General features: G+C 52.6%; 1 long non-coding RNA gene across 1 annotated transcript; it reads right to left on the bottom strand.

The window, feature by feature from the left end:
* Window positions 1-4,445: 4,445 nt before the first annotated feature.
* LOC118896067 lies at window positions 4,446-8,098 on the bottom strand. Its single transcript, XR_005020081.1, has 3 exons — window positions 7,874-8,098; window positions 5,205-5,271; window positions 4,446-4,995 (listed from the first exon to the last, which is right to left on the bottom strand). It is a non-coding gene; the product is annotated as an uncharacterized LOC118896067 (long non-coding RNA).
* Window positions 8,099-11,885: the final 3,787 nt, after the last annotated feature.

The raw sequence follows: 11,885 nt of genomic DNA, 5'->3' as shown, positions 1-11,885 counted from the left end.
AAAATAAAAAAAGTAAAAACAAGAAATAAAGTGCTTATGTTAGTATTTTCTGAATTAGAAGGGAGCTATCACTTTTTCCCTCCATGGCCCTTTGACTGTAAGAAATGACTATTGTAACCATGGGCCTAGGGACCTCCCTAGTGCTATTTCCTCTGATGTCCTCCTGGGGGCCAGGATGGAAACTGACTTAATGGTTTCAGCCTCTGGTCCTCACTGCCCATTGATAACGATGACGGTGGTGACCAAGGATGGTGGATCTGGGCCCCCAGTGTCCCTGTCTGGTTCCTTTGGCCTCAGGGAGGGGAAGAGGACTTCTTGGTGTGTTCCAGGACCAGCAAGGAGGCTAGTGTGGAACAGAGTCAGCAAGAGAGACAGTAGAAAGAAGTGAGGTCAAGAGTCAGTGGGGGGCTGATTCAGTTGAACTTTTTTGGCTTTGACTCTGAGCAAGGTGAGGTGCCACTGGAGGGTTTTCAGCAGCAGAGTGATGCGATCAGATTTCATTCTAAACAGATCAGTCCTGGATGCTGGGTTGAGGACAGACTTGGGGAGCAAGGGCCAAGTGAAACCAGTTAGGAAGCTGTGATAATCAGCCAGGCAAGAAAGTGATAGTGGTTTAGAGTGGAAACAATGAACATCATGAGAAAAAGCAGAGAATGGTCTGGATTCCTGCTGTATTTTGAAGGTGGAGCCAACAGGCTCTGCTGAGGGACTGGAGGCAGGAGAAGAGAGGCAGAGGTCAAGGATGAACTGCAGAGTTCTGGAAGGAAGGAGTTGCCATGTGTGGCGATGGGGGAGACTTCAGCGGAGCAGTCTGGGGAGTCAGGGTGGAATCAGAACTTTAGTTTGGAATGTGCCATGTTTTCAGATTCTTATTACACACCCACAAGATTTTGGATTAGCATTTGGCTATTGGAGTCTGGAGGTCGTGGCTGCGGATATTAATTTGGGAGTTGTCAGTGTATAGATATGATTGATAAGCTTTGAGGCTGGATGAGATCACCCAGGGAGGGAGGGTAGGTGACCCGAGCCCTGGGGTCCTCGAACACAAAAACGGTGGGAGTAGGGGAGGAACCAGCAGAGGAGACTGAGAAGGAAGGAGTGGTGGGTAAAGTAGGTGAGAACCAAGAGACGGTGGCATCGCAAAACCCAAATAGAAAGGAAAAAAGAGTTTCAAAGATCAGGGAGGGACCGGCTCTGTTAAACGATGCTGATGAGTCAAGCAAAATGGGGGCTTGGAATTGACCATTGGGTTTAGCAACATGGAGGTCATCGGTGACCTTGATGAGGGATGAGTAGAACAAAAGCCAGCTTCAGTGCTGCCTTCCTAGACCCAGTGGGCAAGAAACAGCATCTGCCAGACCCGGGCCCATGCCAGCAAAGTGGGTGGGCACTGACCCGGCAGCCTTCAGGTCCTGAAAGCCTCATTGGCTCAGACGAGGCCCCTCCCTTCTGCCATAGGTCTCAGCAGGTGCAGCTGCAGGGCCAAGGGGCCTGTCCTCTTGTCTCCAGTGACTGCAGAGAGACAGCCTCCGGGCCATTAGTCTACGGAGCCATCCAGATCTAGTTCTGGTCCGATTGGGAGCTGTCAGCACAAGTGACCCATCAGACCTTTCCAAATATTGTGCCCAAACTCGATCACACTACTACCTGTCAAACACCCTTGTGCTCATATCCAGACGGCTGCATTATCATCAGAGCACATCGGTTGGCTTGATATTGAAAGGCCTTCTGCCTTCAACTAAGTTAAAGGACAATTTGGTGATCAAAGAAAAGTCTCCTTACCGGGGTGCATTTGGGGATCCCAGTCCCCAAAAATGGATGGTCATGGAGACCCCTATCAATACCTATTATGCTTCATGTAATGAACAGTGTCTTAGAGTAAAGCACAGTGGGTAGGGTACCCTGTCTTAGGTCTCTTTCTCATAAGACCCTAAAACACAAGCCAGTGTGTGATGTGGCCCAGGTTGGCAAGTCTCTGATGCTCTGGCTTAATTCAGGAAACACTTAGAACTGCATTGTTCCATACGGTAGCCGCTAGCCACATGTTCTAATGCACTGAGGAACTGAATGTTACATTTTACTTAATTCCAGCGGTCACGTGTGGCTAGTGGCTACCCAATAGGACGGCAAAGACATAGAACTTTTCCACCATCACAGACAGTTCTATCGGACAGCATCACGCCATTTTTAACCTTTTAAATTTGATGCGAGGAGGAGATAGGGAGGATGCAGGCAAGGAGTCTTCTGAAATTGGAAGTAAAATTTTGTGTGATGTGAGTTGTTGGGTTTTTTCTTGGAAAAGGTTAATAGCTTTCATCAGATTCTCACAGGATTATGTGACCCCAAAAAAAGCGAAGAACCATCAGGATTGGCAGCCTTGGGGGTGAGCTGCGGCTCCAGGGTTCTTCGGGGGGGTGGATCCTTGTCCTTCTCACGGTTCTCTGGATGGGAGCTTGGGGCCCTTGTCAGTTTAGACATTGAAAGGAAACTGGCCCTATTTTCCTCTTTGAACTGAAGAAATGGGAGGTAGCAGGTATGTGTATTTATGAAAGTTGCAGGCAGCAAACAGACCTGGGCAAAGCCTCACTTCTCTGGACTCAAGGTAGGGGAGTTTTCACTCATCCCAACAAAAATGGCTGGGGTGCCCTTGTGCCTGCCACCTTTGTCAAATTGTGCCCTTGTGTTTGGAGGTTAACTGCCTTTGGGATTCAGCAGAGGTCCAAATCCCAGGTCTGTTGCTTAGCGGCTGTATGACCTTAGATAAGGCCGTGGGACTGAAACTTCTCTGAGGCTCAGTTTATCACCTGCTAAATGGGCATAATAGCAGGGATTTCATAGACCTGCTGGGGGATCAAACGAGATCAAGTCTGTAAAACACATAACAGTGCATAACGTATATAATAAGGACTTGATAAATGGTAGCTAAATAATGTGTGTGTGTGTATGTATCAAATATCTATCGATCAATCAATTGCTCCAAAGATAGATCTCTCCTAAGAATAAGTTGACCTCTCTCTGTCCTCAATTAGGAAAAAGGTGAATTTGATGCATAAGCCACAGGGCAACTTTAGGAGCTGGAAAATAAAAGAACCTTAAAGCTATGCTTAGTTAAAATGCCCAGTCAGCATAGCAATGAGTAAACACTTAAAAGGAATTCTCCCCTTTGTACAGCATTTTGACTTCCTACATTTATTTGCTCTTTTTAATCCAGTGGCGATTTCTTCACCAACCCAACAAGTCAAGTTGCGCTTCCTTATTCAGAGGTGGGGCTTCAAAGAGTGCTTGCTGACACAAGGGCTTTGCAAGTGCTAGGTAGGCTCCCTGGAACACCCCCGCATGATACACACAGGCACCCACCCTGGCCTGTCCACCAGCACCCCACCAAATGACTCTCTGATGTGCTGACTGAAAAAAACATGCACAACCTAAAAGACGAGAGTTATGGTTTATTCGGCAGACATTCTGAGGACTTGAGCCCAGGACACAGCCTCTCAGCTCTGAGGGGCTGCTCCGAAGAGGCGAGGGGGAAGCCAAGAGATCGAGGAGTTTTTCCAACAAAGACCAGGTAGTCAGAACATCAAAAGATGACTGTTAAAGAAAACCAGACATCTTAAGTTCAGGAATTTAGCACTTTTCTATGTATGGGAAGATGCAAGAGTCTGGGCTCACTGAAACCATCCCTTTGATATGCACCTCAGCTCTCTGGGGCCAGTGTCCTGTGCTTTCTCATCCTGAGGCTCTTCAGGGTGCACGGTTGTGGGGTGGCTGCAGTAGTTGACTGCTAGAAGCGGCGGGGGCGGGGGGGGGATCCTGCTTCCATCCTGAGTTCCCTCAGGGCTCACCATCAGGGCGACTGTAATGTGGTGGCTTGATGACTGCAACATCCTTTGTTTACTGATACGGCAGGCAACATTTTTCATTCACAGATGCAGGGTTGCAATGAAGAAAGTCCTCCCCCAAACCCCCTTTCTTCTGCAGTCTCCAGTCTAGGAGGGCCCTGTGTCCCCGTAGTTCTGTATTCGAGGGCATAAAAGACAGGCTGCCTTGGACCTGTGGCCACTTGTTCCTGAGACGGCCACAACGAGGGCCCCAGCAGAATGGCTGCAGCCATAGGATGCCTGACCCCCTTGTGTTACCCACACTGGGATTAGATCTTCTGTGTCAGGGGAGTTAGTGTTTATCAAGAGTGCCGGGGCTTCCAGACGACCTGCTGGGTTCATGCCATGTATTTCCAGGCAGTAAGGAAGAATAGTGACTCCTTTTTTTTTTTTTTTTTCTACTGAGATATAACTTACATACCATAAATTTCACCACTTAAAAGTGTACAATTTGGTGGGTTTTAGTGTACAGTCAGCCCTCTGTATCCGTGGGTTCTGTATCTGTGGATTCAACCAATGGTGGATTGAAAAAAATTAAAAGAAAAATTTCCAGGATGTTCCAAAAAAGCGAAACTTTAATTTGCTGGTGCCAGCAACTATTTACATATCATTTACATTAAATTTACAATTATTTACATTGTGTTTATATTGTACTAGGTATTATAGGTAACCTAGAGATGATATAATGAATACGGGAAGATGTGCCTAGGTTATATCCAAATACTACCTCATTTTATATGAGGAAGTTGAGCATTCTCAAATTTTGGGATCTGAGGCGGGTCCTGGAACCAATCCCCCTTGGATACGGAGGGATGACTAGATTTACAAAATTGTGCAACCATCCGTATGATCTAATCCCAGGACATTGTTATCCTATTTTTTAATTCACATTTTTGGACAAGATCAATCTCATTAGGCCGACTGGGGAACAGGACTCCTTGGGCCATGGTGGTTAGATTTAAGACATGAATGCCTCCCGGGTGCACTGTTTCGAAGCTGTGTCTGGGGCGGGGGGCATAAATTGAAGCTTGTCCTTGTTACTTCTGTAGCCCCCTTTCTCCGTAGCCCCTTTGCTTGTTAGTCAGGGGTGTGTGTACATCCGGGTGCTGGATGGATCCTAGGGGAAATACAAATGGGCTCAACATCCTCATGCTTGGTGGGGTAGGAAGTGGTGAGACAGACTTTGGCATATGGAGAAGCCTTTGTAAACCAGTCCTCACTTCCACAAAAATGATTCAAGAAAAAAAAAAATGAGACCTAGATATGGTTTGGCCTCTCTGGATGGAAAAGTGGATACAAATCTGGTTATTTCAGTCCTCTAGTTACCAGAGTCTGGTGTCTCCCAAGTGTACCCATTCATCTGTTAGTGGCCCAGGTCAAGGCATTTTGGTGGCTTTGAAAAGAAAATGAGAAGAAAGAACCAATGAGGGCGGAGGTCTCAGCCGGAAATGCTCGCGAGTGTCTATACACCTGGAGCAGGGAACTATTGCTTCCTCGGGCCTGTGGCTCCATAGAGGTTCCTTAGATGAGCTGATGAATGCACGGAAGTGCCTGCTACGTGCAGGAACTCCATCTACTGCAGTCTTTACAATTACTCTGAGGGGTTGGGGGGGTCATTCATTCATTCCACCGATATATATTGAATCCATACCATGGGCCTCACGCTGTCCATACACATGAGGACCCCGAGGCTTGGAGAGCCTAAGCAATTCGCCAAATTGAGGCCGGATGGCAGGTGCTTAAGGAGTGAGGCTTGGGGGTCAGAAAGGCATGGATTTGGGTCCTGGTTCCAACCCCCCACTCTCCTCCTTGCGATGGTGGCCAAGTTTTACCTTTCTGGTCCTCGATTTTCTCACCTGAAAATGGGGCAGTGCTAGTATCTATCTCATAGGACTGTTTTGAGGATTGAAAGAGATTATCTGGGGCGGGTTCAGGATGATGCCTGCACACTGAGAACTCAATGTGAGTTAGCTTTACTATTTTTTTTTTAATATTTATTTGTTTATTTCTTTAGGCTGCGCCAGGTCTTAGTTGCGGCATGCACATGGGATCTAGTTCCCTGACCAGGGATCAAACCCGGGCCCCCTGCATTGGCAGCATGGAGTCTTACCCACTGGACCAACAGGGAAGTCTCTATTATTATTATTATTATTATTATTATTAATTATTATTGCCAGAGGTCACACACTGAATCAGGATTAGAAGCCCCTTTCCCCTTCCATCAGCTTGTGCTGCCTCTAGAGCCATCGGCCTCATTGAATCCTCCTGAATCTCAGGATCTGCAAAGCCTTCCTCACCCCATCTACTCCGTGGTGATGGCCACCCTGGGGCGAGGGTGGGCGGGGAATTGTTCTCCCGTGGACTGCTGGTGTGGAGAAAGGTAGGCCTGACCTGCAGCTATCCAATGCACCTGGGCATTCTCACCTGCTGACTGGCTCTTTCCTTCTCTAGGACTATTCTAGAAACCCCGGGAAAGTCTGGGAACATGGGCTCCACGCTGACATCCCTGTGAGCCTCGGGATGGTCGTCTGTCCAGTGGGGACAGCTCACACCCCGCCTCCTCGTGCTCCGCCCCCCCCCCCCGTGTGCCCAAATGGGATTACCCATCTGGGCAGCGGCTGCTTCCACCCCAAGGACCATTTTCTCCCAGTGCGAGCCTCATGAGCCTCACGGGGCCGAGAAGACCTTCGCCGTCAGCTTTGTGTCTGCGGAGGAGACAGGTGCCTGACGGCTCGCAAGTGCTGAGTCTGCGAGGAGGGTTTGCTTCGGAGGAAGCGATTTCAGTCCTGCAACAACCCTGAGGGCAGAAACGCTCGCACGGCAAGGCCCTGGAAACTCCTCTTTCCTTCATACCTGGGCGCGCGGGCCGCGGGGCAGTTTGTCTCCCAGGTCCAAACCTGGTCGGACTGGGTGGGATCTACGGTGGTTGGGGAAGGGAGAGTGGCCGGGGAGCCCCCTCCGCACAGCAGAGAGGGGTCTTCAGGGCTACTGCTGCACGTGCGTCCCCATCTACCCGGGGGACGTCCCGCGCCACGCGCAGGGCAGCGTGGAAACGGGAGAAAAGGGAGGCGCGCACTTCGTGGGCTGTGCGGCGCCTCCCAGCGTCTGCGTTGGTGCCTGCGGGAACCTTTAAGGCCGATGCTGGGGGCTGCGCCCGGCCCCTCGGCTCAGCCGAGCCCTGCCCCGCGCGGTCCCCGCCCGGCGCACCCGACTCTCGAGCGCCGCGCCTGGGCGATGCCCGCCGACCGCCTCTGCGCCCCGGGACGCGCGAGCCCAGACACCCAGCGGCCCGCAGCGCCGGAACTTGGAGGCGAGGTGAGTGGGGGTGGGGCGCCGGGCCGGCGGGCGGTGGCCCCAGCGGGGTGCCAGTTTCTGGCCCTAGAAGTCCTTTCCCGTCTCCTTGAATCGGGGCTGCGTAGGACTTCCGAGCTCTCCAGGATGGCAATGTCGCGGGCACGGCAAATCCAGACCCGGGGCACCTCCCTCGCCCGCTCCCGGGACGCGGGTTTCTGTTTCCCCCTTCCCGGGGAGAGGCCAGCGGGCTGGGCATCGCGTCGAGCGGCCGCGTGGTTTCTGTTTGCTTTCTTACAGGCCCCCTTCGGCCCGCCCGGGCTTCGGTCCCGCCGCGGAGGGGCGAGGAGCTCCCGGATGGGTCGCGATGGCCGTGGAGTCCGGTCGTCGGCTCCGGGAGCGCGCCCCGGGATCCCGCCCCAGACTCCCGCGGCGGGCGGAGGCGAGGGGCGCTGCGCTGTCCGCGCTGTCACCAGGGCAGCACCAGCCCAGCCGGGCGGCGGCGGTGGAGGGGCCGGGACCCGGTGCCCGGGGGGACCCGCTCCACGGCCGAGCGCGCCCGGTCCCCCAGCAGCGCGCCCCGGGCCTCTGTGAACGCGTACACCACCCCCACCCCCCGCCCCGACGTGACCCGGGCGCCCGCGGCGCTCCCGCCCTGCTCCCCGCGGGCTGGCGCCGCCCCCAACCGCCCCTCCTTGCCCTACCTGGGCCCTTTTCCTTTTCAGTTGGAGGAGCTGTAGGCGCCCGGCCTGTCTGGAGCGAGTCGACTCCACGGACCTGGGGCTGGAGAGACGCGTCTCTCGCCCCGGGGCCGGGTGGTGCGCGCAGGAGGGAGGACCAAGAAGCGGGCTCTGCCTGGGCTTGCCTGGGCTTGTTCAGAGCCGGGCTGCTTCCCTCAGTGGCCGCGCAGATCCGGGGGGATTTCGAGATTTTGCGGGATCCTTGGAGCCAAGCCCCGGGGAGGAGGAGGCTGGAAGCCCGCGCGACCTGCTCGCCCCGTCCAAGGCTGAGCCCAGGTAAACGCTTGAGTTCTCGGTCAGTGTGAAAGTTGGTCAAGGAGGCAGGAGCTAAACTAAGTATTTTAACAATAATAATAATGGGAAGCCTGTTGAATTGTGTGGCCTCCGAGTCGAAAGAAGTATGTCCAAGAAACAACAAAATGCTCTTTGATTTCATAATCTTTGGAGAGAAAGGATTCCTTTTTCGGGTTTTGCATGGCTGGGTATTTCTTTCCTCCTCACTCCGTCGTGGGTGCAGGAGGGCTGCCTGGTCTGGGGGTGGAAACGGGAACTCTGGTCTTCCTGCCGCGGCTCAGCCACGTGCTATCGGAGCAAATACCTTGACCTCCTGCAAGTGGGGGCATTGGAACTAGCTCCCCAACGTGGTTGTGAAAAGTCTCAGATGTGAAGAGTGCTTTGGTCACGAAAGTAGTGTTATATAAGAAGTCAAGTCCGCCAACTCGCGTTTCAAAGAGAGGAACAGGAGAAAGGGGTTTCAGACTTGCAGTCCTGCCCACCGCCTTCCACCCTCCCCCCATTCCCTCCCCTGCCCACCCCGGCCTTCTACCCACCCCGCAGTGGTGGGAACAGCGTCCAGCCTGGGAGCGGCAGGTCAGGACGGAGACTTCGAGGGAGGGCGCTTCTGGTCGTCCACCCTCCCGGCAGGGAACGGCAGGCGGCAATGCATGGACGCCCCCTCTCCCAGCTTAAGTGAATGAGGCTGGTAGCGCCGATAGGGCACCTGCTCCAGTGCCTGCACTGTTTCTGTGCCTGGTGGGCCACAGGGAGCATGGCTGGGCAGAAAGACCCAGGGCCCGTGCCCTCCTGTTACATCCGTGCTGGTCTCCTGCAGCAGGAAGTGGCTGGGCGTCCTGGATAAGTGCCTGTGGAACTCTGTAGCCAGGAATCTTGTCGGGAAGGCAAAGGGGTGCCCTGTAAGTTATGTGGGCCCAGTTCTGCCTCTGCCTCCAGGCCCAAGAGAGCTTTGGGACAAATGGCCGCTCCCCTGAGCCTCTGTGTAGCAATGGCTGAGGTGGGTGGGCTGAGCAGGAGTGGGGGAGGGGCTCCTATACTCCCTGACATTTCCCTTGAGGGTCTTTCCAGGAACAGAGGGCTGATGGGGCAGCATCAGCTGGTACCCTGGGGCCCATTGGCATCAGCTGCCCTGTGGGTTAGTGGCCTGTTTCCTGAGCTTCCCAAACCCTGGGACCAGCCAGGACTGTCCTGCTCTGCCTGCCAATCCAGCTTTCTCTCCTGCCTCAAGAATCCCCTGGTTAACAGGCTGGGCGGTCCCAAGGACTACACTTTTACACCCCACCCCGGGCCCCTGGCACACAAATCAATGATGCTAAGCCTAGACCGGCCTCCGGGTCCTTTGCGTCACAGCACGTCAGGCAGCACCTCCCACTGATCGTGCTGCCTGATTGTCTTCCCAGCCCTGAACTTGCCCTTGTAACTGGCTGCTGGGCTAGGAGGTATAGGAAGATGCAAAGATGTACAAGATGCTGCCTCTGGTTAGAGGCTGCTCAGCCTCGGGTTAGAGGAGGTCAGACATACGCAACAAGAAAATGACTAGGCAGCACCCATTCATTCATTCATTCAGCAAATACTTACTGAATCCTTGCTATGTGCCTGCATCACTTAGCACTGAGAATACAGCAGTGAACTAGATAGGCAAATCCTTGCTTTGTGGAGCAGCTGATCTTCTGATGGAGAAAAGAGGTGATAAATGAACAAAATAACTATTTCAAATAATGTTAGGTCGTGATAAATGCTATGAAGGGATTGGAGGATGAAGAGTGCTGGGGGAGGTGTTAAGTCACTGAGGTGAGGGGAGGGCTTTTCAGGGTCAGCACGTGCAAAGGTGCATTTGAGAAATTTGCAAGGAAGCCAGTGAGGCTGGAGGAGAGCGGTAACAGGTTAAGTCAGGCAGGGGCTTTGTATGCCTTGAGGACTTAGAATGAAATCCAAAGGGTGATGTTCAGCAGCCTTTGGAGGGTTTTGAGCTGCAAACATCATGATCTTATGTTTTAAAACAATCACTCTGGCTGCTGTGTAAAGAACATACACAAGAGTGGCAGCCGGGAGACCTGCTGGAGGCTGTTCCTTGGTCTGGCTAGAAACCACAGTGGTTGGGCTAGGGCTGTAGCCTGGAGGGGATAGAGGCAGTAGGTTTTGAAGGCAGAGCCGACGGAGTCTGCTGCTGGCTGGACATGGGGGGATGGGCAGGAAAAAAAAAGAGGAGACGAAGATGACTCTGAAGTCTGTGGCTTGCACAGATGGGTGAATCATTTATCGAGGTGGGGAAAACTGGGAGGTGCAGGCTGCAGGGTTTATGGGGAATCTGGAGTTCTGACCTGGCTACAGTAGGTCACCTGTTAGACATCGGAGTGTAGGAGAGAGGTCAGGGCAGGGGGTCTCAGTGACTAAGATGGTACCGATGCCGTGAGACTGGGTGAGATTGCTGAGGGAGGGGGTGTGGGAGGTTTGAGGCAGAACAGAAGGTGGGAAGGACCCACCTTGGGAAATGAGGAGAGAATGGACAAGGGAAGTGACAGAACAGTGCATATGGCACGTGCTTAATAAATATTTGTCGGGTGGATGGATGGACATGTGAAATGTCGTAGGACTGCTGTGCAGTGCTGAGTATCTATAGGCCCAGTGGGGAATGTAATGGGTTAGTAAATGGGCTGGGATTTCAGGGACTCACAGGGCTGGGGAGAGGTTAAGGCAGTTTGTGGAAGTAGAAAGGATTTGATCTGAGCCTGGGAGAGCAGCCAGGATTCTGAGACAGTTGGAGAAAAGGGAAAGGTAAATTGAAGGGAATGGCATTAGCAAAATTAAGGATGCATGAGTCATATTTAGGAGTCTGATACAGGCAGTGGAGTTAGACTGGGTGGAGGGTTCTTACAAAGGGGGAGTTGGTAGACTGGAACGGCTGAGGCTCCCTCCCCCACAGGGGTGGCTGGAGGACAGACAGCCCATCCCCAGGCCCCGTCTTCATTCCCAGGCCTACACCCTGTCAAATATTGGGTGAACAGGCCCACTTCTGCCGCCCAGCCTAGGCAGAGCGCCTGACATCTTCTGGTCTCTGTTTGCTAGGGAGAGCGTGGGGATTATGGTCTTCATTTTGTTTTGTTTTGTTTTGTTTTGATATCGCTCTTAGCAATATTTTTTTGGTTTTGTTTTCACTGAAGTACAGGTGATTTACAATGTTGTGTTAGTTTCAGGTGTACAGCAAAGTGATTCAGTTATACATACACATGTATGTATTTTTTTCAGATTCTTTTCCCTTATACTTTATTATAGAATATTGAGTATAGTTCCCTGTGTTATGCAGTAGGTCCTTGTTGGTTATCTATTTTGATTGCTGAAAAGTGAGGAAGACCTTGGAACTCACCTCCCTAGGGAGTGATGTGGACGCAGGCTCCCCCAGAACTCTCCATCCAGCAGTTCCTGCTGAGTTTGCCCCGGTGGCCTTTGCTGAAGGGATTGCCTGTGTCTCGTGTTTGTACCCCACCTTGAGAAAGAGAGTCCTGGCTCCAGCACCCAAAGAATCGGCATCATTTTGTCTTAATCTGTCTGACAACAAGGGCTGGTGTGTGTGTGTTAGTTAGCGGGGGGCGCTGGCAGGGGCTACTTTAAATCCCAATTTCAGTGAAAGAGTCCTTAGGAATGAAAGCATTTGGTGGCCAACCTTGGGCGTCCCCTCCCATTC

Source organism: Balaenoptera musculus, chromosome 1 (genome assembly GCF_009873245.2).
Source record: "Balaenoptera musculus isolate JJ_BM4_2016_0621 chromosome 1, mBalMus1.pri.v3, whole genome shotgun sequence".
Classification (NCBI taxonomy): Eukaryota; Metazoa; Chordata; class Mammalia; order Artiodactyla; family Balaenopteridae; genus Balaenoptera; species Balaenoptera musculus.
Note: the sequence above shows the minus strand (reverse complement) of the source record. Positions and strands in the feature narration are given on the sequence as shown.